General features: G+C 41.7%; 1 long non-coding RNA gene across 1 annotated transcript in view; it reads right to left on the bottom strand.

The window, feature by feature from the left end:
• Positions 1 to 22,613, bottom strand: part of LOC119653904 — a 250,853-nt gene that overhangs the window by 204,903 nt on the left and 23,337 nt on the right. The gene's annotated exons all lie outside the window — the stretch shown is intronic.

The raw sequence follows: 22,613 nt of genomic DNA, 5'->3' as shown, positions 1-22,613 counted from the left end.
AGGTAAATATGAACGTTAAGTCTGCAGTATATATTTAGTAACTACATCAATTTTTTTCGGGATCGTTTTTCGACCAGCTGCCATCTGACAGTCTTCATTGACCCACTTCTACCTGACAATACAACATTTCATGGGTAAAAAAAGCGTCAAATTATCTGGAATCCATTTGAAATTATCATGCTTCACGATTTTCAACGCTTTTTCTAGCTCCGTTCTGGCAGTTGGGTGATAGCGCGTCCAATATAATGTGGGAGACTACCTCATCCCCTTTTTTGCAAAGCCTGTACAGGTCTCCAAAATGAATTCCTATCGTGTGCCTATATTTCGATAGAGAAGAGTGAGTGAGTGTGTCCGAATAGCTCAAGTGGTTAGAGCGCCGAGCTCTCGTAACAGAAGGTCGCGGTTGAAATCTAATCACTGGTGGATGTCGGACACCAGTCGATTCAACTGTGAATGAGTACCTGAGTCAAATCAGGGAAATAATCTCGAGCGAGCGCAATGCTGACCACATTGCTCCCAACAGTGTATTGTAGTGTACCGTTACGGTGTTAAATGAAGTGCTCTAACACACTTCAAGGCCCTAATCCAATACGGATTGTTGGCCAACGATTATTATTATAGGTATATTCCGCTTCATCGGACCTTCAGCTGTTTGTATAGACCCCATATAATATTCAACCATCAATCAAGGAGTTGTCGTAAACTGTATCCGATTCTAGCTCCACCTTGATGGCACAGGCCAACTTAGGAGAGCTTTAGTCCTCTGAAAGCGCTTCCGAGACGTCGCTAGGGTTGGATTCGACTTCAATATCGTTATTATTATCGTTATCGTTATAGCTCTTAGCTGCTGTTAAGCCCGAAGGTGTATTAGTTTATCCCAACTAAACTGCATTCTTTAGTGACTTCTCATTGTAAACCTGATCTTTGGTACCAACATTGCCTTTTCTCATTGGGACTACAAGTTGTTGAACCTGATCTTCCAGGTTTAGAATTTATCCAGTATGTATGAATTATAATAATCATTGGCGCAATAATCCATTTGATTTAGGGCCTGGAAGTGTGTTAAAGGCAATAATTGAATTCTTGAAATCAAAAATATATTAGCTACTTTCGATGCACTTGAACCTGGCAAAGATGTCAAACATTCAAGCACACCAAAAATTGTGGATACTCATGTTGTGTTAAGCGCACTGTTAAATATAGTTCAATCAAGTCTACAATACCTGATGACCACCTCCCCAAATGTTGTACGACCATGGTGACCACCCGGGGAAATACCGAAAGCATTGCGCTCCCAGAAAAGTGACAAAAACCAACAAAGTAAATCTGGTATTTAAAATTCAGTATCATCTGCTCCAAAAAGGGTCGAAGTAATCAAGTCACTCGTCTCTGTAAACTCAAATAATTAGTAACAGAAGCAGGGTAAGAACAAATTCGAAATTCGAGGAAGCAAAAATGCAATAAAATCCCTCACTCTATTGGGGGCTATGGTATCCAGTTTTCAAATTACGTCGCCAATAGAATCTTAAGTTTTACCCAATGACTTTAAAATAAGTTGTCGCGGACGAAGGACAATGCTCCTGAGTATATTCGAAATAGTGAACTCCATTGTAATCTGGGCAGAACCCACATGGTCAGCAGCAAATTCTACGTTTTCAAAATTATTGAGTAAAATGCTGTCTATATTCTTGCTTCACCATCTCCAAAACTCGACACCTGTCTTCTTTCCAATACTGAAACGAAAGATAAACCGTTCCCAAATGATGATACTACCGAATTGGACGTCAACGCATGCATACATTACACTATGCTAGCTAGATCGTATACAGCGTAATTTTCACAAAACTTCGCGTATTTAACGGTTGCCGATGATATATAAGTATGAAAAATCTTTCCTAAGAAATTTGTTCCTCCTGATGTTCAATGTGCTGCTAACGCGTCTTATTCGATGGGCCACTTCGCTTGCAGTAGTAAATACCCCGCAAATTATCCAGATATACAAAGTTTAATATTATAAGTGAGCCAGGAAGATTTTATATCCATCAATCGCTGTCTTATCTGGATTGCGGGGCTTAAATGGCATGACCAACCGACAGAGTGATCAAATCACCCTAGAACGACGAAATTGGCCTTAACTTTCAACGCATTATGAAACACCACTCGACAAACAAATCTTTTAGGTTAGAAAACGACAGACGATACCGATAATGAGCGGTATTGATGATTTTCTTATATATAATACATCAAGGGCAAGTGCAGTTTCCAGGTACCGTCACTAACAGGCGTAGACTAGACGCTTTAGCACTGATTGATGAGTCCTAGTGCCTATATTTGATCAACCTCTGCATAGGGAATCTCCTTGGTAGCGGAGAAAATTGCAAAAAGTATATGCTCAATAGGCCACCTTGTAATAACATCGATAACATGTGGTGTTGGGGTTATAAATCCCTTAGCTTGAAGAGCAAAAAGCTGTCGCGAACTGGTACCAAAAAGACTGTATACAGGAGATTCAACTCCCAGCGCATTATTTGCGATTTTATGGAGACGAGAAATCCTTCCACATCTTCGACCGAAATTCCTCGCTTAAGGGCTTGAGTTAGTACCATGTATGTAATGCAATGCACTGGTGTGCGACCACGTGTTTGCGAGTACATGGCTGCGAGTGCTGTGAACACGTGGCAGCATCTGTCATAATAAAACACATTCATTATCATCAACGGTGCAAGGGCCGATATCTGGTCAGGGCCTGCCTTAATAATGAACTCCAGACATCCCAGTTTTGCGCCGAGGTCCACCAATTCGATATTCCTAAAAGCTGTCCGGAGTCCTGACCTACGCCATCGCTCCACCTCAGGCAGGGTCTTCCTGGTCTTCATTTTCTACCATAGATATTGCCTTTATAGACTTTCCGGGCTGAATTATCCTCATCCATTCGGATTAAGTGACCCACCCCTCATATCTTTATTGTTTTCGTTTGACCAGTGCGATTCGATGTTCTTGTTTTTTCTGTTGTTCTTTAGTTTTTGGCCCTGATGTTGCCACCATGTACTTCAGCTTGCCTTCATTAATGTGCAGACCGAGATCTCATGCCGCATACTCGATCTGAATGAAGGTAGACTGTACATCTCGGGTTGCTCTTCCCAGCGTAGACCAACAATACTCATTACATAGCTGTTTATGACTTCGTACATCTCGGAGGGAACAAAAGCCTAAGCTTTTTTAAAGATTCTTTTGGATTAATGGTAATAGATCTTAATGGAATCAGCGAGCGAATTATGTTTTAAAATTCCTCTATTGAAAGCTTATGAAACAAATACTCAACATCCTCGGCAATAGATTCATGTTTGCGCTCCTAGGAAGCGAGGAGCAAATAAGTTAATGCATCTAAGATCAATCTTTCGGATGCATCCGTTTCCTGTTGGGATAAGATGAAGAAATACACACAAGAAGACCATCTAGACAACATTATTAACCACATGGGTATCGGGCCACTTACCAACCTCGTCCCTACCCGACAGGTGCATAATGAAATTCTGCGCCCCTTTGCCGCTGGAGTTGCTCCTCCTGCCTTCTTGGCTGGTACTAATTATTGACATTCTCAACATTTTCAATGGAAGAAAGAAAGAAGGTAACCTGGAAATCCCAATGCACTACACTTTTGCAATGGAATAAACCTTCAACATGAGTTCAATACGAAGTGAATATTTTGATTATGATCTTTATAGTAGTTTCGAAATCCACAAGTGGCTGCCTTCTTCATGGTTATAAGCTAAAACCAATTCCATCCCATATCCTTAGAAGTTCTTTCTCCTAACTTTATTTTGACAACATCGTTAACGTTTAATCAATAAGTTTCTATATGTTCACAGGAAAAAGGAAACCTTTTAAATTAAATACATTGACGACAGCATGGAGATAGACTAATTCTGGCGGATAACTTGTTATGATGTATTTAAAGTCCTTGCCCCGTTTAGATGTACGATTCATATTGATTTATCTGGATAACATAATAAGACAGTATGTGACCCACTACGATACTTCAAGGCTACGATATCTTCGCAACATCCAATGAATAGATAGATACAACGATGCCATAGAAGAATATAAAAGTTAGATTTAAGCGAAGCAAGATAAGCAATGAAAATATTAAACATACTTAACCGACATGGATAGTAAGAACCTGCCATCACGGGGCCACAAATCAAGAAAAAAAATTGTATCAAAAAGGTCAAGAAACTTCATGGGCAGCAACATTGAAGAAACATATTCAATTTTCTGTTAATCTATACAGATGCACCCTTCTACCATCATATGCAACGAACTTCCTAGTCAGAACAGTATTTCTCTGGATTAAATCTCATTAAATACTCAATTAAAGACAGTAATACCTGTCAAATGATATGGCACTAATCCATCATTTAAACCCTCCCACTTGAAGCATAAATGTATCAATTGTACCATACAAGTGTTAATCGTCAAAAACTTGTGTGACATATGCCATCATTAATGCTCATATGAATACATGCAGAAATGTGTATGATCCAGGGCATCGTTCGTTCACTTCAATGACCGACTCACATGCGCCGACCATCTTGTGCATTTCGCTGCACTTACCCGTTCCGAGTTCGCTGCCCTTTTGATCGAATTTCTAAATACAGCAGCCGACAGTCAGCTTGAGGAATGGACGTAGCCGCTATTGATGCATCCACCTTTTCAACGGCATAGTACTATCCACATTGCCCACTGAGGCTTAGGAACGTATTGCGGAAATGATTTCCCTGCTTCGACCCAATATAGTATGGTAGCACCTATAAATAGCTGAGCTGCTGTTTTTGTGAGAGCAACACGTGTACAAAAGGGTTAGATGGTCTACTTTGAATAGGGAAAGTAGCAAAAGTATACAAGCGAGCTAATGTTGCCGCACATTAAACTCAAACAAATGTGAGGTGCATAGTCGTTGCACTCGTACGTTCGTTTGCAATGAATGGTCGGCGCATAGGGTGAATCGCGGAAGAGGATTTCAGCCAATGTACTATTGCACTTTGAACGCATTATGCCGAGGAAAACAACAATGTTCGCCCGATTTGCAGGCACATTGGCTCTATGCTATGCTCCCCCCGTTCCCTTCCAAAAATGTATGGCCAAAAGTAGTACTCCATTCAAGTGAGCTGCAATTCGATGCGATTCATTTGCATCACTCGACATTTCGGCAAACTCGTTTTCGGTTAAATTCCTCAAGGATGCGTACACCATGAGTAATGCAGGGAAACTAGGAACAAAAAACAAAACACCTTCATGATCGGGACCAATTGAACTTTTTTCCATTAAAAGAGTCCCGAAAGCCTCCCATAAGAACAATTCAGGGCACCGACCAAATACTTACGACCAGAAGTTTTATTCATATGTACATATGTAGAATAAAAGGTGTGGAGTAAGTTTAAACATATTAGCCGTTATCGGACTGATTGACACCAAATACCTAACACCACAGTTCTAGGTTCTAAGGAATTCGATAACATTGGATATGCCCGTTTAGCATTCGCTTTAGTGCTATTGTGGAAGCGGTCATAAAAGTTGAAGTTCTAGCCAAGGTTTACTCAGGATAGGCAGTGAATATTTATGACGACGTATGGATAAACACATTGACCGAACCCCAAGCCGACGTGTCATAAAATCTCAGTCGATTTACTTCCTTCTCAACAATTATACACAATCCTACAATGTAAGCGTTAGAGACGAACGGTGAATGAATGCAAAGTTGCTGGTTATAAATCATATCAGAGAAAGTTTTCCACCATGACGTCCAAGTGGAATTACAGAGAATTGAAGAAAGTTACTGGTTACAAGTTGAAGGGCTTGTGTGACGACGAATAAATTAATTTTACTTGGAAAGATTGCATTGAGGCACACGACGTAGCTCGTTAAATACAAATTTCTACGATGCTTTACTGTTCAACACTACTGATCATAGGTTAATCAAACAAATTTTCAAAAAAAAAATACTAAAAAATAAAAAGAATCATCATCACCAACGGCGCAACAACCGGAATCCGGTCTAGGCCTGCCTTCATAAAGAAATCCAGACATTCGGGTTTTCGCCGGATTTTATCCACAACCGGACGGTTATGGTATCGCTCATAGATTTCGTTGTTATATAGGCTATGGAATCGTCCATCCTCATGTAGGGTTCGCAATTCTTCTGGCTAAGAACCCAAGTTTCCCAGGAATACATGAGGACTGGCAAGATCATTGTCTTGTACAATAAGAGCTTTGACCCTATGGTGAGACATTTCGAGCGGAACAGTTTTTGTAAGCTGAAATAAGCTCTGTTGGCTGCCAACAACCGTGCGCGGATTTCATCATTGTAGCTGTTATCGGTTGTGATTTTCGACCCTAGATAGGAGAAATTATCAACGGTCTCAAAGTTGTATTCTCCTATCCTTATTCTTCCCATTTGACCAGTGCGGTTTGATGTTGTTGGTTGGTTGGTTTTCGGTGCTCACGTTGCCACCATATATTTTGTCTCGCCTTCATTGATGTGCAGCCCAAGATCTCGCGCCGCCTGCTCGATCTGGATGAAGGCAGTTTGTACACCTCGGCTCGTTCTTTCCATGATGTCGATATCGTCAGCATAGGTCAGTAGTTGGATGGACTTAAAGAGAATCGTACCTCTTGCATTCACCTCAGCATCACGGATCACTTTCTCGAGGGCCAGATTAAAGAGGACGCATGATAGGGCATCCCCTTGTCGTAGACGGTTGTTGATGTCGAATGGTCTTGAGAGTGATCCTGCTGCTTTTATCTGGCCTCGCACAATGGCCAGGGTCAGCCTAGTCAGTCTTATCAATTTCGTTGGTATAGCGAATTCTCCCATGGCCGTGTAAAGTTTTACCCTGGATAGGCAGCTTTAAAGTCGATGAATAGATGGTGCAACTGATGTCCATATTCCAACAGCTTTTTCATCGCTTGCCGCACAGAGAAAATCTGATCTGTTGCTGATTTGCCTGGAGTGAAGCCTCTTTGGTATGGGCCAATGATGTTCTGGGCGTATGGAGCTATCCGGCCTAACAAGATAGCGGAGAATATCTTATAGATGGTACTCAGCAACGTGATACCTCTATAATTGCTGCACTGTGTGATTTTATGTATGAGACAGATAATGCCTCTTTGCCAGTCGTCAAGCATTGATTCGCTATCCCACACCTTGAGCACAAGTTGATGAACCACTTGGTGTAATTGGTCGCCCCCATATTTAACTAATTCGGCTGTAATTCCATCGGCTCCTGGCGACTTATGATTTTTGAGCACGGACTATACGGAGTGGTGGCAGTATTTGTCCGTCGTCTTCAGTTGGCGGGACCTCCAACTCGCCGATGTTCTGGTTGTTCAGTAGTTCATCAAAGTACTCAACCCATCGCTCCAGTATGCCCATTTTTTCGAAAATCAGATTTCCCTCTTTGTCTCAGCAGGATAAACATCGAGGTGTGTAAGGCTTCATCCTGCTGACTTGTTGGTAAAACTTGCGCGCCTGGCGCGGTTGCACCCTGTACTTTTCTAGTTCACAGACTTGTTGGTTCTCTAGGCTTCCTTTTTTCATCTGTGAAGCCGCTTCTCCGCTCGACGGAGTTCATGATAAGTCTCTGCGCGTGCCCGCGTTCTTTGAGAATGCAACATTATTCGGTATGCCGTATCCGTATCCGTAGCTAGCTTACATTCATCATCAAACCAGGCGTTCCGACTCTTTTTGTAGTTGGGGCCAAGCATGTTTGTGGCCGTATTTATGATAATGTTCTTCACGTGATTGTGAAGATAATTTGTTGATGCTTCATCTCCAGGATCTCTGTTGACTGCGGTTATTGCGGCATCCATTTCCCTCTTATAGGTGTTGCGGACGGCTGTGTTGTGAATCAGTGTTAACTCTGACCTGATTGTCAGAGGGGTTCCTGGGTGGTGTTGTTATTCGAGCTCGAAGCACCATGCCAACGAGATAGTGATCCGAGTCTCTATTGGCCCCCCTATATGTTCTGACAATCATCAAGGCTGAGAGGTGGCAGCGTTCGATCAACACGTGATCAATTTGGTTGAAAGTGGTCCCATCTGGAGAGGCCCACGTATTCGTTTTAGGAATATTCGTTTTAGGAATATGTATGTCTGTGGACCGCTTTCCGTGCAAACCAGGTGCTTCCAACAACCATTTCGTGTGACACTCCTAATTAAATATTTCGCAGTCCATTATCATTTGTATTTTGATGTAAGCTATGGGAGCCAACGTATCACCTGAATACGGGCTCCTTCCCAACTTGGCTGCTAAAATCCCCAAATATGATTTTGATGTCATATCTGGGACAGGCTTGGAGGGTTCCTCCTATCTTTCCCCAACTCTGCAGTCTACTCTGTAGGGGCGTGAACATTAGTCAGGCTTATATTTCTAAATTTGCCTCGCAAGCGCAGAGTGCATAATCGTTCGCTTATGCCGATAACAGCAGGTTTCATTTTTTGGCTTACTAAGAAACCTACCCCGGGCACATGGTACACTGGATGGCCGCTATAATATATGGCGTAGGGACTCTTCTCCAGGAAACCGGTCTCTGTCCAACGCATTTCTGTAGCACTGTTACATCAGCCCTATATTGGAACAGGGTATCGGCTAGCTGTACAGGGAGCGCACGTTCCATGAGAAAACGCGCAAATCGTTATTCCTTTGACGTTGGCGGATTCGTCGTTGTATTATCCGTATAAAAAGAATGGCAAGGGAGAATTGGCTTCTGTTCTATGCCATGTACTTCCCCATATGGGTACAAATTCACGCATGAGGATCTCATTTTAAAGCGTAAACTTCACACCAGATTTTTTTTAAAAAGTGAATTGCAGTCGAATTTTCATCACAGTTGAATTTTCATCACAAGACAAGCTGAATCTTTCATTGTCCTTAGATCCATTTGTCTCAGAAGTTCGAAAAAGGAAGGCTTCTACAAGCAATTTACTTTGAATCATCAGTTTTCTCAAAATAAATGTTATCCAAAAAATAATTTCTACCAAAATGCGAACGTTACTACCAAGAACTCCGAATAAAGGTTGTGTAGTTTTCTTATGGAAAAGCGATCAGTATGCCTTGCCATTGGCGCGCAGCTAGAAATTCAATTGGGTACTGTTTTTCTAGACCCATTTACATAAGAAATTGTTTCTTTGTTAAATGTCTGCTTTTGCAGCAAAAATTGATCCTTATTTACTGAGCCTACAGAAATTTAAATAGAAAAGCAACGGTTTTATTGATCATGGTAATGTATGTAATGTAGTTTTATCTATAATGAATTAATGGAATCTAAGTTACAATTACCTAAAAAGAAAGCTAACAGTTTGGAAAGAAAATGTTCCTCGGCCAGCAACAGTTAACTTCGATGACAAAATGTGCGTCGACTATTCTTTCGGCTACCCTGACAGGACAATTATTGCTAATTGAAAGTATTTTATTTAATACATGAATTTGTAATAGGATTATTCACACCCAGAAAAGCTCAATGTTAAGAACCGTAATGCTAAAATGAACTACTTACTAACTTACTCGCTAAATACACAAAGTCCAATTATTTCATTCCGTTAACCATACACTGCTCCTCAAAAAGCTCTGCTCGTTCCGTTCTATAATCTACTCTGTCCTAATCGAAAAAAAGCCTCTTCTTATCTACTGAAATCAAGGCTGGCAAAGTTGCAGGACTGTCCTTACATATTTGTAATCCAAGTCCCTTGGGTTCGTTTTAATCAAATCTGTGGCATTGGATCAAGGGGACTAGCATCTTCTTCGATGAGAGATCCTCAAGATGTCAAAATTGTTAGAGGCAAGCATGCTGAGCAATTCTGTCCCAGGACCATGTTTCGGTAAACTTACAATACCAGGTTAATGACAAGAGGAGAACGTCATAATTGCCTCTGCTTACTTACCTTATGGTTCTTTGTGTTCTCCACCGTCGCAAGAACTAAAATCAAGTGATCTTCAACTCTTAATAGGTTGTAATCCGAACGCTCAGCATATTTGTTAGGGCAATAGCAAATGATTTTGATTTTATCATTTCAACTGGTTATGACCGCGAACGTGGGGTGTGCTCCTACGTTCGTGGGGCCAAAAAGAATTGAAGTAATCAAAGTTGTTAGAGTTGATTAGATACTGGTAGGTATTTGATGAAGTCTCACCCTCAGACCACCGTTACTTAGAATGACCATACAGGTAATTCAAAGACAAAGTCCTCGGTAAACGGAAAACAGATCAATTGGATACTCTGAATTGCACACTTTTAGAGTGCTTTGTAGAGACTTGCCCTATTTCCCCAGATCAAACCGGCAAAACGGTTCCATGGTGAAACCCAGAATTGCAAAGACTCAGGAAATCAATCAAACGACTTCTAAATCTTGCTTGCAAAAGCAATAAGGATAAATACTGCTCAGACTTCCGGATCTCCCAGTATCAAGAGGCTAGTAAAATGTTCGAAACGAAATTCCTTTAGAGCATACTGTGTGGAACTGGAAGGTGAAAGAGATACTTCCATGCTGTGCAGAGCTAAGGACCTAAGAACCTAAGGCCAAATTGGACTCTGTTGGAAAATCGGATGGTATTTTCACGAACTCCAGAGTTGAGTCTATAGGAACTCTCCTGGAAGTACATCACCCGGGAGAACAGGTGACAGAAGTGGGAGGGAGAGAATTGGCGATTTCGGCAAACCTTTCACCACGAAGGTGTTGCAAGGAGGATTGGGACACTGCGACAGCAAAGATTACCAACGAAAATGTCTTACTACTGTGCTTGGCTACGTGCCTACTTCTTGACAGAAGATTAAGGCAGTCTTCACATCGAAGTCTGGGAAATGTGGCTATTCAAATAAAAAGAGCTTGTGTGTAGAAGTTTTCGCTGTAAACTAGCTACAATGCAAAGAACTCTGTGACTCGGTATTTCCAGCATTATAAGCACAACATCCGGTGCAACTATGAATGCTTTACTCAATTTGCAGCCTTTAATTTATATATTCAGTGCATTACCTTGAGAGCAGCTCATAAACTAATTCGTTTAAATCTATGGGGAAAAAAGAAACGTGGGGGTCGGAGCATTGCAAGAGTTATTGGGAGAACTGGATCCAGTTTTCGCAATACCTTCTAGTTCTCGCATCCCCATACATCTGTTTGATAGAATATACGAAGTTATCTTGAAACGAAGAGAAAACTCAGAGGAAGGTCAGGATATACTTATGTCTTTTACGCCGATTGCTCAAAAACAGAACAAGATTGTAGGGCAGGAGTCTACATCTCGAATAAAAACGAGATTTGAGCTTTTCCCTTGGAACAATATACAATGGTTTTTCAGGCTGAAGTGTATGCGATCCTAAGGGCGGCAACCTAAATGATTGACGAGCGGTTGAAAGGCAGGTGCATCGCAATCTGTAGCGATATTCAAGCTGCATGAAGGGGTTGAGGAGTCCTTTGACCACTTCAAAAATCGTCCAGTAATGTGGAAATCGATTGAACTCTGTTTCTTGATTCAATACGGTGAAAATTCTCTGGGTACCCGGTCTTTGTGGTAAACAGGGAAATGAAATCTCAGATGACTTAGCAAAAGAGGGTTCACATTCCCCCATACCCGAACCGGAACCAGCAATTAGGGTGTCAGTAACATTGGCTAACGCTGCTATCAGAAACTGGGAATAAGCTAACAGGTGACGGGGCCTTAATGCTGCTCACCAACCATTCTCTGTCAGAACAAAACAAACATATGGCAAAATTTATCCTGTCGATATGCAAGAACACTTGCAGAAGTATTGTGAGTGTTTTCACTGGCCATAATTCAATAGTTGGTCATATGTTCGGAAAAGGCGTTGCTCAAAATAAAACGTGTCCCTCTTATAATTAAAAAGCATAATCCACGGACCATTTCCTATGTGAATGCCCGGCCTGTGAACACATCATCAGATTTTCGGGTTCTGATGTGCTCCAACTGCCGCGGATAGCCCCACATTCACTAACGAAAATCCTGTGATACATCTGTTAGACGGGGGAATGGAGTACGATGGACCACTAGGGTCTAAGTGCAGAGGGGTTTTACCTGTCCCCTACCTCAAACACACACACTCTCCCGGTTTACCCATCTTCCCAAAATGTATTGATCCCTTGTATTTAGCTCTTAAAGCTTTCATGAATTATATACATATGTAACCACCTGCTAGATCTGGCTCCTACCAATATTTCTAAAAACCGCTACACTTTATCTCTTAGCGGGTTAATTTACGTCGAAGGTGATGCCCACCATCCGCACTTTGAAATTGATTTTCATTTGAATTGATTCAACGTACAACTTCGATGCAAAACGCCCAAATTACACTTCCGTAAGGCCAGTTTCCTACACCTTGATAAGTTTCTTTCTATAAATGATTGGTAAGGTACGTTGTAAAGTTTATCATAATCGCATGATAAACCGCCTTCAAATTTTGCAAATTCCTAACCAATCTTCATAATTACTTTGTTCCTCTCTCTTGTCCTAATCTACGGAAGTACCCTATTCCGACCATGATGCCCCATGATGCGTTTTCTCGTTCAAGAATTATCGAAGATCGAAATAACTTTTTAACCTTATATTCATCAATAAAAACTTTAAGCGAAGATGCCTTTCAATATCTATCGAACATTGAAAGTTCATTGCGGCGGCGGAAATTCAAACCTTTTTCGCCCTAAATTCGGACTTCCCATTCTTCGCATATTCCTCCTGTTGCTAACATTAAATGGGCTTATTCGCTGATCGATGTTAATGGCTATAGTGATCCCAATTGGTTTCCAAATCTCTCCCTTCGAAAGTGTAAAATTTACATTTCTTTTCCCCAGTCTATCATTCTTAATAAAAGTTTGTCCGAAAGTACCTTTCCAAATAGGTGACAAGACATTATTCTGGCTGAAAACTACTATCTCAAATATTTTGGGGAAGCGTGTAAATCACTGCCTTTTGGCTTATTGTAGGCATGTTATTGTGACGGAAAAGCATAGATTTCAAAGGAAGTGCTCAACTATCATCAATTTATTTTGTTGCAAAGATAAAAGATAAAAGATGTCCACACAATTTATATTGACTTATCCAAACTGTCGATTTCGTTGATCAGCCCCTATTAAGCCATTTACTGTTCCCTAAATGGGAATCCAGCAATACTCAAATGGTAGAGTGAGTATGTCACGCCTCTTTCAATGTCTCAACATCCTTCCTCCTCTCTTTTGAGGTCTCCCGGGGCTCCATCCTTGGCTCTTTCTTATTTTCATTTTTAATAAACGGCCTTCCTTTCTTTAATTGCCCCTGTTTTGTATGCTCAGAGGATCTCAGACTGTTTGAAACTGTAGCTATTCAAACTAGTTACGTTATTCCCTTAAAACTTTCCCCAGGTCATCAGTTTTCCTTTGATAACGATAACCCCTTATAATGATTTGGGTATTACGTAGGCCAATAAGTTTCGTTATAATTTCCATTATGTCGACGTCCTTAGCCAAACTTCTGGAATTGCTGTGTTCGCCCTTCGTTCTTTCCACCAATCCACAAGCATCTATTCCTCGATTATATTTTACAATTTTTTCGTCCGTAATATTCATTATTATGCTCCTTTAGTACGGTCCCTGTATCACATTTGCGATGACCACATAATTGATTCAGCTCAAAGGATGTTTACTCGATTAGTTACCTAATCGTCTGCTTTTCCTAAATCTATCCTCTATACAGCAGCGAAAAACCTCCCCTCCCCCACTACTTCTTCTTAGAAGGCTTTTAAGATGACGTTTATTAGTAAGCTTCGAAACCTAACATATGAACCTACGGAATGTATCCAGACGACTCCTCATATGGCGGCACTATTGACGTTTTCGAGATAGTTTTGGGGGACCCCTAATATTACTTTCACTCGCAATGAATGCTACAGGAATACAATTCTTGCAGCTTGATTCGTTGACTCCTTCTTTTAATATATTTAAAAACAACGTATATTCCACATTGTATTTTTTTATGTATATTCGTACAATATTTTATTGGTTTTTTCTGTGCAGAGTATATTTAAATACATAAATAATGTTAACTTGATTTCAGGATATATCGGACAGGGGTCTCTTTTGAAGCCTAGATTTAAAAGAAGTGTTTTCAAATTTTTCGGTTAGATAATATCCGAAATGAGTCTTCTCTCACCTTAACCGTGTATTTTTCAACATTTCAGGCCCTTCCTACACAATCCACAAAATTATGGTCAGAAACATGTTAACATCCTCCACTATTTAGCACGGATGGGAAGCTGGCCTTCTCTTGGCCAAAAAACCACATTTCACCCATACCCCACCCCCCAATATCCCCAGTGAATTGTTGTTGGTTAATAGGTCTAACCGTTTTCGAATAAATTGTATGTGACAAACAGATAGCCAAATAAGCAGACCGAGGAACATGCGGAAAGAAGGTCGCCGAGGGATAGGCGTTCTGGCATTCTGAGAGAGAGGACTTTTATTTATCGAAAAAGTGGTGCCCCATGTACAAGTGTCAGCAACCAAACCAACAAGGAAACAAAAACTGCGTGAGGATTGGACCAAGGTTAAACCACAGTATGATAAACGAAAAACTTGAAATATGAGGTGCCACCTGATCCCAATCTGAAAGACGAAGGAGCGAGCAAGATCAGCTGAGAGCAAGACAACTACAATGCAAGGTATGCGCTTCAGGTATGAAAGGTTTTGTGCCTATAAGAATATTTGAGTGGACATTTGTCTCATGTGCACCTAGCTTGTCAGACTATTCGCTTTACTGTCACGATAACGTTCAAAGTCCTAAATTGCAATAACTTTGCAAAAAAGAGGCAACTTTGACCTATTATAACCTTGCCAGTAATACTGCGATTTTCATCGAACTCGGCAATATTATGCTTATATTACTACAACTTCTACTGATGACCCTGGAATAAACTTAAGGGGATTTTCTGGTCGATTTCTAAAAAATATAAACTTCGTTTAAGCATCGCAGTAGACCATTTTGAAGAGACCCTTGAAGTGCCTGATGTTGTAAAGACATGTACAAGTAATATTGGTCAGTTTAATCGATGCAATGGCGGAATTGGTAGATGTCCTAAATTTAAATAGAATTTGCTTGCGGTGGGATTTGTTTTGAATCCGCTATAGGGGTGCTCATAAATTCTTCTTACAGCCCACCTATATATTTAATACAGTAATTGAAAATTATATTAATACGCGAATAACAGCATATTAACTAATGGATCAATATGGTCGTAGAGAAATTGCGAGAGAGGCGTTTTCGTTGATATGATCATGTAATTCGCGCTGATGAAAATTCAAGGCAAGATTGGTCTGAACCACAGTTAGATACTAGACAGCTACCACACTCCCCCTTGCCCCTCAAGGGGGGGAATTAGTGCGACTTGCCAATGTATTGGTGAGATCGGCAAGTTTTGGCTTAAGTATAAGTGAATACGTGAAACAACTTTTTGCTAAATGGGTGAGCACGGCAGTAGTACCAGAATAGCAAAAGCTCACCGATCTCTCTCTTACCAATACGATTTGACGAAGATTATGCCTTTTCCTTGTTTAGCGTCTCTGATGGGTACAGATAAGCTTCTGCAGCACATTCGCAAGTCGGGTCATTTTAGAGTGCGTAGTGCCTATAGTAGATCTACTGTGGTCTGAACATCGAAGTCGATAGAAAATGGCCAAAAACCCCGACAAAACAACGTTGGCTTAATACACTAGATGACCCTCGACTCCAGCCACATCAGGCACATGATATAAAGATGGTGCAACTGATCAAGATAAGCCAACCACGCTTCTGAATGGATCAAAGGCTGAAGAAGAAAAGCTCAGAATTATGGAAACTTTTGGCATCAAAACCTACGTATAAGTCAGGCAGATGTATATGAGGCAGCCCCATTTGGCTTTACGTGCGCAAATGGGCAAAGTATACGTATATATATTTAGTTACAACAGTCCTCTAAGCCTCGTGTCGATTGTTCAAGAACTGCTGGTCCGGTCTTAGCTGCAGGAGTACGCACACCAAAAATCAATACCGGCGAGGCCAATGTATATACCATCAAATCAAAAATTCACTTACGAATTCAAAAGCACATTGATTATAGTAAGCCTCGTCTGTCATTTTTTTGACTAACGAAGGTGAAACATACCATAATGCAAAGCAACAGAAATTCCTTTAGACAACTCCGTGTAGAAGTAGATATGAAATTCCCATAGGGAGGTGTCCAACGAGATCAAGAAGTCATACATACCATATTACACACAATGTTCAAAGAAGGAAATTCACAAAATGAGAGTCTGAGAAATCACTAATAAGTTGGAAACCGAGAGCTCGACCCCTCAGGTATAAAATGTTTTGTTAATCTTTCGTGTAAAAATATTTGGATGCAAAATGGCTTCATTTATACATAGATCGTAATATATATATATATATATATTTATATATATATTTCCTGGCGTACCAGGTTTATCCTCACCTGAGTTGCAAACGCAGAGCTGCATGCGACCAGGCGCGTGTCATGGGTTCCGGATAATGACATGACCCACCGGGTCAGCTACGAATATCGCAAGTTAATCTTGTAAATAAGTAGCCGCGGACAAGCAGAACGTTTCCCTTTGTGTTCGTCCTCCCTTACCGATTCTTCCCGTTCAGGGGGAGTAAACCTCCTTAACAAATCCGTAATCCAGGGTGAAGGAATCGACGCGCCTATCGGATGAATTGCAGTGACGTTACACTGTATTTCAGCGGCTCCCCTCCAAATATCTTCCCTACCTTTGGAGGTAACCATGGGGCATTGCAACATTGGGGCTCTGTTGCAGGGCTGACTGGTTCCCCATTACTCGTGGGAATAAAATTGGGGACTTTGGTTTAAATTCTTTAAATGGGACCCCAGGGACACGAAGACAGTACCCAACACGGTTAAGGGTCGTTCAACAACATCAGAGCGGCTCTTCGCCCTTGGATGTTTTGGCGGTTATGCCGTCAACCACCAGGGACGGGAGACCTAGGCGTCGTATGGTTTGGACGAGCCAACTCAACGAATTTATCGTCCGCGCCTATTACCGTGTCACGGATTTGGAACGGAATCCATCAGGGTACAGACATCGACTACATGACGCGTTCATAACCCGATTTCCGGAGCTAAGTCATGTTCCGGAACAGAACGTCGTCAACCAGTACCGAGTGATCGTGAATAACAACCGAGTTGCCTTACCAACTAGGCAACAAATCTTCCAAGAGGTTTCACTTGAGCTCGGGCTGGAGTCATCAAATTACCGGACTAGTCAAAGGAGTAACACAAGTACTCCACCTGTAAGGCACTCCATGAATCCAGTAGTCAGGAGAAGCTTAGTAACTGGGGATGTCGACCCAATTTATAATGAGGCTTTGACCGCATTCCAGGTCGCATTCACAGAGTATGCTGAGATTCTCCCAGACGCTAGGCCAAGGATCCCAAAACTGAAGTTTACTTCGGCAACTACTAACATCATTGCTGCCGTTGACAGAATTTTGGCTGATCGTTTGGCTAGCGAGATTACTGCTACAGAGGTTCACAGCCTGATCTACGTTGCAGCTGCCACGGTTATTCGTCTCCATAACCAACATCTTAGAGCGAATAACAGAGGTATGCGCAGAAGAACTTTACCGTTCTGGGTGTTTCGACTCAACAAAAGAGTCGAAAAGTTGAGAAAGGAGATTGGTCGTGTGACGCAAGCACTCCTTGGAAATCCATCACCAAGAGTGCACAGATGCGTTGCGAACATCATTGGAAACTACCATCTGTCCAATGATATGCCAATCGAAGAAATCCTCGAGGTGCTGAAGCAGAAACTTGCGGTATGCTCCAATCGCATCCGTAGGTATCAGAAAAGCTTTCAGCGAAGGACAGACAACACCTTGTTCTTCCAGAACCAACGAGGATTCTACAAAAATCTCATCAACTCAGGTAGGGAAAGTAACCTCAATCTGGATCAGGCAGAAGACTTCTGGAGAAGTGTTTGGAGCGAATCCAGTCGTTGCAATTTAGAAGCAGCGTGGCTCCCACACCTTATGCGTTCATGCGAGGCCCTCCCCGAAATGACCATGCCTGACGTAACTGAAGTCGACGTTAAAGCAGTCCTTGACAAGGCAGGTAACTGGAAGGCGCCAGGAGTTGACAAAATTCACAACTTCTGGCTGAAGCGGTTCAAGAGCACTCACAGGATATTGGCAAATCAATTTAATCAGATGATTGCCGATCCTGATTTAGTTCCACCATTTTTCACCAAGGGGATAACTTTCCTCATCCCCAAGGAACAGGGTGTCTCTTGCCCTTCAAAATGTCGCCCAATTACTTGTCTTCCTACCATCTACAGGGTCTTCACTTCAGTTCTGTGCGCGAACATCTCAAAACATCTTGATGTTCATAAATTGATAGCTGAGGAGCAAAAAGGATGCGCAAAAGGCTCCCGAGGCTGCAAAGAACAGCTTATAATCGATACGGTAGCTGTAAAGCAGGCTGTCCACCAAAAACGAAACATCCCGACAGCCTACATCGATTATAAATCAGCCTTTGACTCCATATCACATTCGTGGTTACTACAAGTGTTACGCTTGTATAAAATCAACCCGAATGTTGTTCTTCTTCTGAGAACAGTAATGAAGAATTGGAGCACGAAGCTATCGGTATCTTCGCAAACATCAGGAGAGATACCAATCAGGCGTGGCATTTTCCAAGGCGACTCTCTAAGCCCACTGTGGTTTTGTTTGGCTTTGAATCCGCTATCCCATCTTTTGCATGAAAGCAAATACGGGTTCCAAGTCAAGCATGGCATATTGTCGAAATGTACATTAAGCCATTTAATGTACATTGACGACATCAAATTGTATGCCAAAGACGAGAACCAACTTCGCTCCTTGCTGGACATCACCATCCAGTTCAGCAGGGATATCAGCATGCAGTTGGGTTTGGAGAAATGTCGCATAAAAACAATTGTCCGGGAAAAATAAAATCATGGCAATCAACACCTTTGCCATTCCCGTCCTTCTATACACTTTCGGTGTGATACAGTGGAGTAATACTGATTTAGAATCTGTCAATAGACGGGTAAGGGTAGTTCTTGCAAACAACAACATGCACAATAGAGCTGCCGAAAAATTGAGGATCACTATCCCACGTCATCAGGGAGGAAGGGGGGTACTTGATTTAAAAACGATGCACTACAATCAAGTGCATTCTCTTCGTGAGTTTTTCTATAAGAAACAATCCTCTAGCCAAATACATCAGGCTACCGTCATGGCAGATAATAAATTATCTCCTTTGAACTTGAGAAGCAGAGAATGGGATCCCATGTCGAATGTTACTTCAGTCCAACAGAAGATCGACATGTGGAAAGAAACACCCATTCACGGAGGTCATATAAAAAATTTGTTGTTGTCAGGCATTGACATCGAAGCCTCCAACAAATGGTTGACAAATGGTGTACTTTTCTATGAGACCGAAGCATTCCTAACTTCAATTCAGGATGCTTCGCTCCCAACAAAAAATTATAAACGGTACATTCTTCACGACTCCTCAATCACCAACTCCAGTTGTAGGTTATGCAACTGTGAAGAGGAGACCATCCAGCACATAACATCTGCGTGCAGGATGTTGAGCGGTACCGAGTACACCAATCGTCATAACTCCGTCTGCAAGATTCTCCATCAAAACCTTGCGTTGAAGTATAACTTAGTGGCAACCTACCATCCTTACTCCTTACTCCGCAGAGAATCTTGGAAAATGATCGGGTCAAATTACTGTGGGACCACACTATTGCCACCGACCACAGTGTTAATCATAACAGACCCGATCTAGTTCTGCTTCTGAAGGAAGAACGAGCGTGCTTTATAATCGATGTAGCCGTACCGTTGGACCGGAACACTGTTGAAAAACAGCACGAAAAAATCCGGAACTACGGCCCCTTGGCAGATGATATGAAGCAGACTTGGAGACTACAAAAGATCCAAGTAGTCCCAGTAATAATTTCAGCGACGGGATTAGTCCCGCAGAACTTACATAAAGCGCTGAAAACGCTCGATCTTAGGGCTGGACTATACATGGAGATGCAAAAAGCAGTTATCCTTGCAACCTGTGCTATAGTCCGAAGAGTCCTGTCCGGTAACAATCTGGCCTAATGGGTTTCAGTCTTGATCCGCACTGTCTTCAATATAAGATCCATGTCTCTGTAGTGTAGGACCTCCGCGTCATTGGCTGAAGTGTTTGCGACAATCGAGATGTAGCAATACATTTTCGCATGGTCGCACACACTTTGCATCATCGCTGTGATGCGGGCCTTTGGATGTTGCCTTCAGCCCATCCTTAGGTTGGTCGCCCCTCGGTCCGGTTGGGCGGGAAGAGGGTCCGTGGGCTTTTTGAACTATATATGCACGTTGAATATACTCGATATTCAATTCTATATTTTACCTCTTATAGGGTAGTAATTTGAAGTGAAGGTGGCAATTTTGACCTATAATAACTTTGTTAATAATAATATGATTACCACGAAACTTGCCAGTATGACGCTCCATATCAAAACCTATAGTATTGCATATAATTAACTACTATTATTAAAATAATCTGAGCATATATCGTATAGTAATTGGCCCCTTTCGGATCCCCGCACTCCTTCTCTTTATACCCAATGTCAAAACTAAGTGCTTCGATACTCCACAGCCCTCATTACATATTACATGTTGATTTTCATGGGAAATACGGAGGATTTTTCACCCCAAATATTGTACCATCTATAAGATATTCTCCGCTATCTTGCTGGGCCGGATAGCCCCATACGTCCAGAACATCATTGGCCCATACCAAAGAGGCTTCACTCCAGGCAAATCAGCAACAGATCAAATTTTCTCACTGCGGCAAGGAATGGAAAAACTGTTGGAATATGGACATCAGTTGCACCATCTATTCATCTATGATAGCATAGACAGAGTAAAACTGTACGCGGCCATGGGAGAATTCGGTATCCCGACGAAATTAATAAGACTGAATAGGCTGACCCTGACCAATGTGCGAGGCCAGATAAAAGCAGCAGGATCACTCTCAAGACCATTCGACATCAACAACGGTCTACGACAAAGGGATGTCCTATCATGCGTCCTCTTTAACCTGGCCCTCGAGAAAATGATCCGTGATGTTGAGGCAAATGCAAGAGGTACGATCCTCCTTAAGTCCACTGACGATATGGACATCATGGGAAGAACCACCCGAGACGTACAAACTGCCTTCATCCAGATCGAGCAGGCGGCGCCAAATCTTGAACTGTACATAAATGAAGGGAAGACAAAATATACGGTGACAACGTCAGCACCGAAAACCAACCAACTAACAACATCAAACCGCACTGGTCAAACGTAAAGAATAAAGATAGGAGAATACAACTTTGAGAGTTGATAATTTCTCCTATCTGGGGTCGAAAATCACAACCGATAACAGCTACGATGATGAAATCCGCGCACGGTTGTTGGCAGCCAACAGAGCCTATTTCAGTTTACAAAAACTGTTCCGCTTGAAACTTCTCACCATAGGGTCAAAGCTCTTACTGTACTTACTCATGTATTCCTCGGAGACTTGGGTTCTTAGCAAGAAAAATTGCGAACTCTTGGCCGGGTTCAAGAGAAGAAATCTCCGAAGAATTTTTGGCCCCCTACATGATAATGGACGATTCCGTAGCCTATATAACGTCGAAATCGATGAGCGATACCATGACCGTTAGGTTGGGGATAAAATCTGGCTCAATAGGTAACGGTGGGCGGGTCACTTAATCCATATGGATAAGGATGATCCAGCCCGGAAAGTCTATAAGGACAATATGTATGATAGAAAAAGAAGACGAGGCAGACCCTGCCTAAGATGGAGCGATGGCGTAGGCCAGGACGCCAGACAGCTTTTAGGGATATCGGATTGATGGACCTCGGCGCAAAACCGGTATGTCTGGAGTTCCTTATTAAGGCAGGCCTAGACCGGATACCAGTTGTTGCGCCGTTTATGGTGATGATGATGAAATATATGTACATATGTATATTAAAAGCTAACAACGGTTACATAGCAGATTATAAAAAACTTAAATCTTTCAATTCAAAATGCATTTCCTAAATACTAAAAGGACTTCCACTTGCCTGATCAATAAGAGCTCTAAAACGCAGATTTCCCAAAGATGAAACCAAGAACAGTAACATATATACCAAGACCCTACGTTAAAAGTCATTTAATTTCGGTTGATTTAATTATATTGAATTCAAATCTCTAATACAAAAGCACTTCTCAAGGATATTGATAATTAATGATGGCATCACTAAATATGAATCACCTCCTCAGTCTCCACTAGTCAGGAAATAAAACTAGTATTTCTTTTGGACATACATATAATTTTCTAATCATACGAATACATTCCTCCTTATAATTAGCACTTGCGACATTCATTTTTGCTTTTTCCGCATTACTATCTACCTCAGCCATGCATGAGGCATCTAAACTCTATCAACTACGATCTAGCCTAGCTTGAGTAACAAGTAAGCAGACACGCAGACAACAGAAGGAATTGTGTAGAGTTCA

This window comes from Hermetia illucens, chromosome 4 (genome assembly GCF_905115235.1).
Source record: "Hermetia illucens chromosome 4, iHerIll2.2.curated.20191125, whole genome shotgun sequence".
Lineage (NCBI taxonomy): Eukaryota > Metazoa > Arthropoda > Insecta > Diptera > Stratiomyidae > Hermetia > Hermetia illucens.
This window is presented reverse-complemented; position numbering and strand designations above follow the sequence as displayed.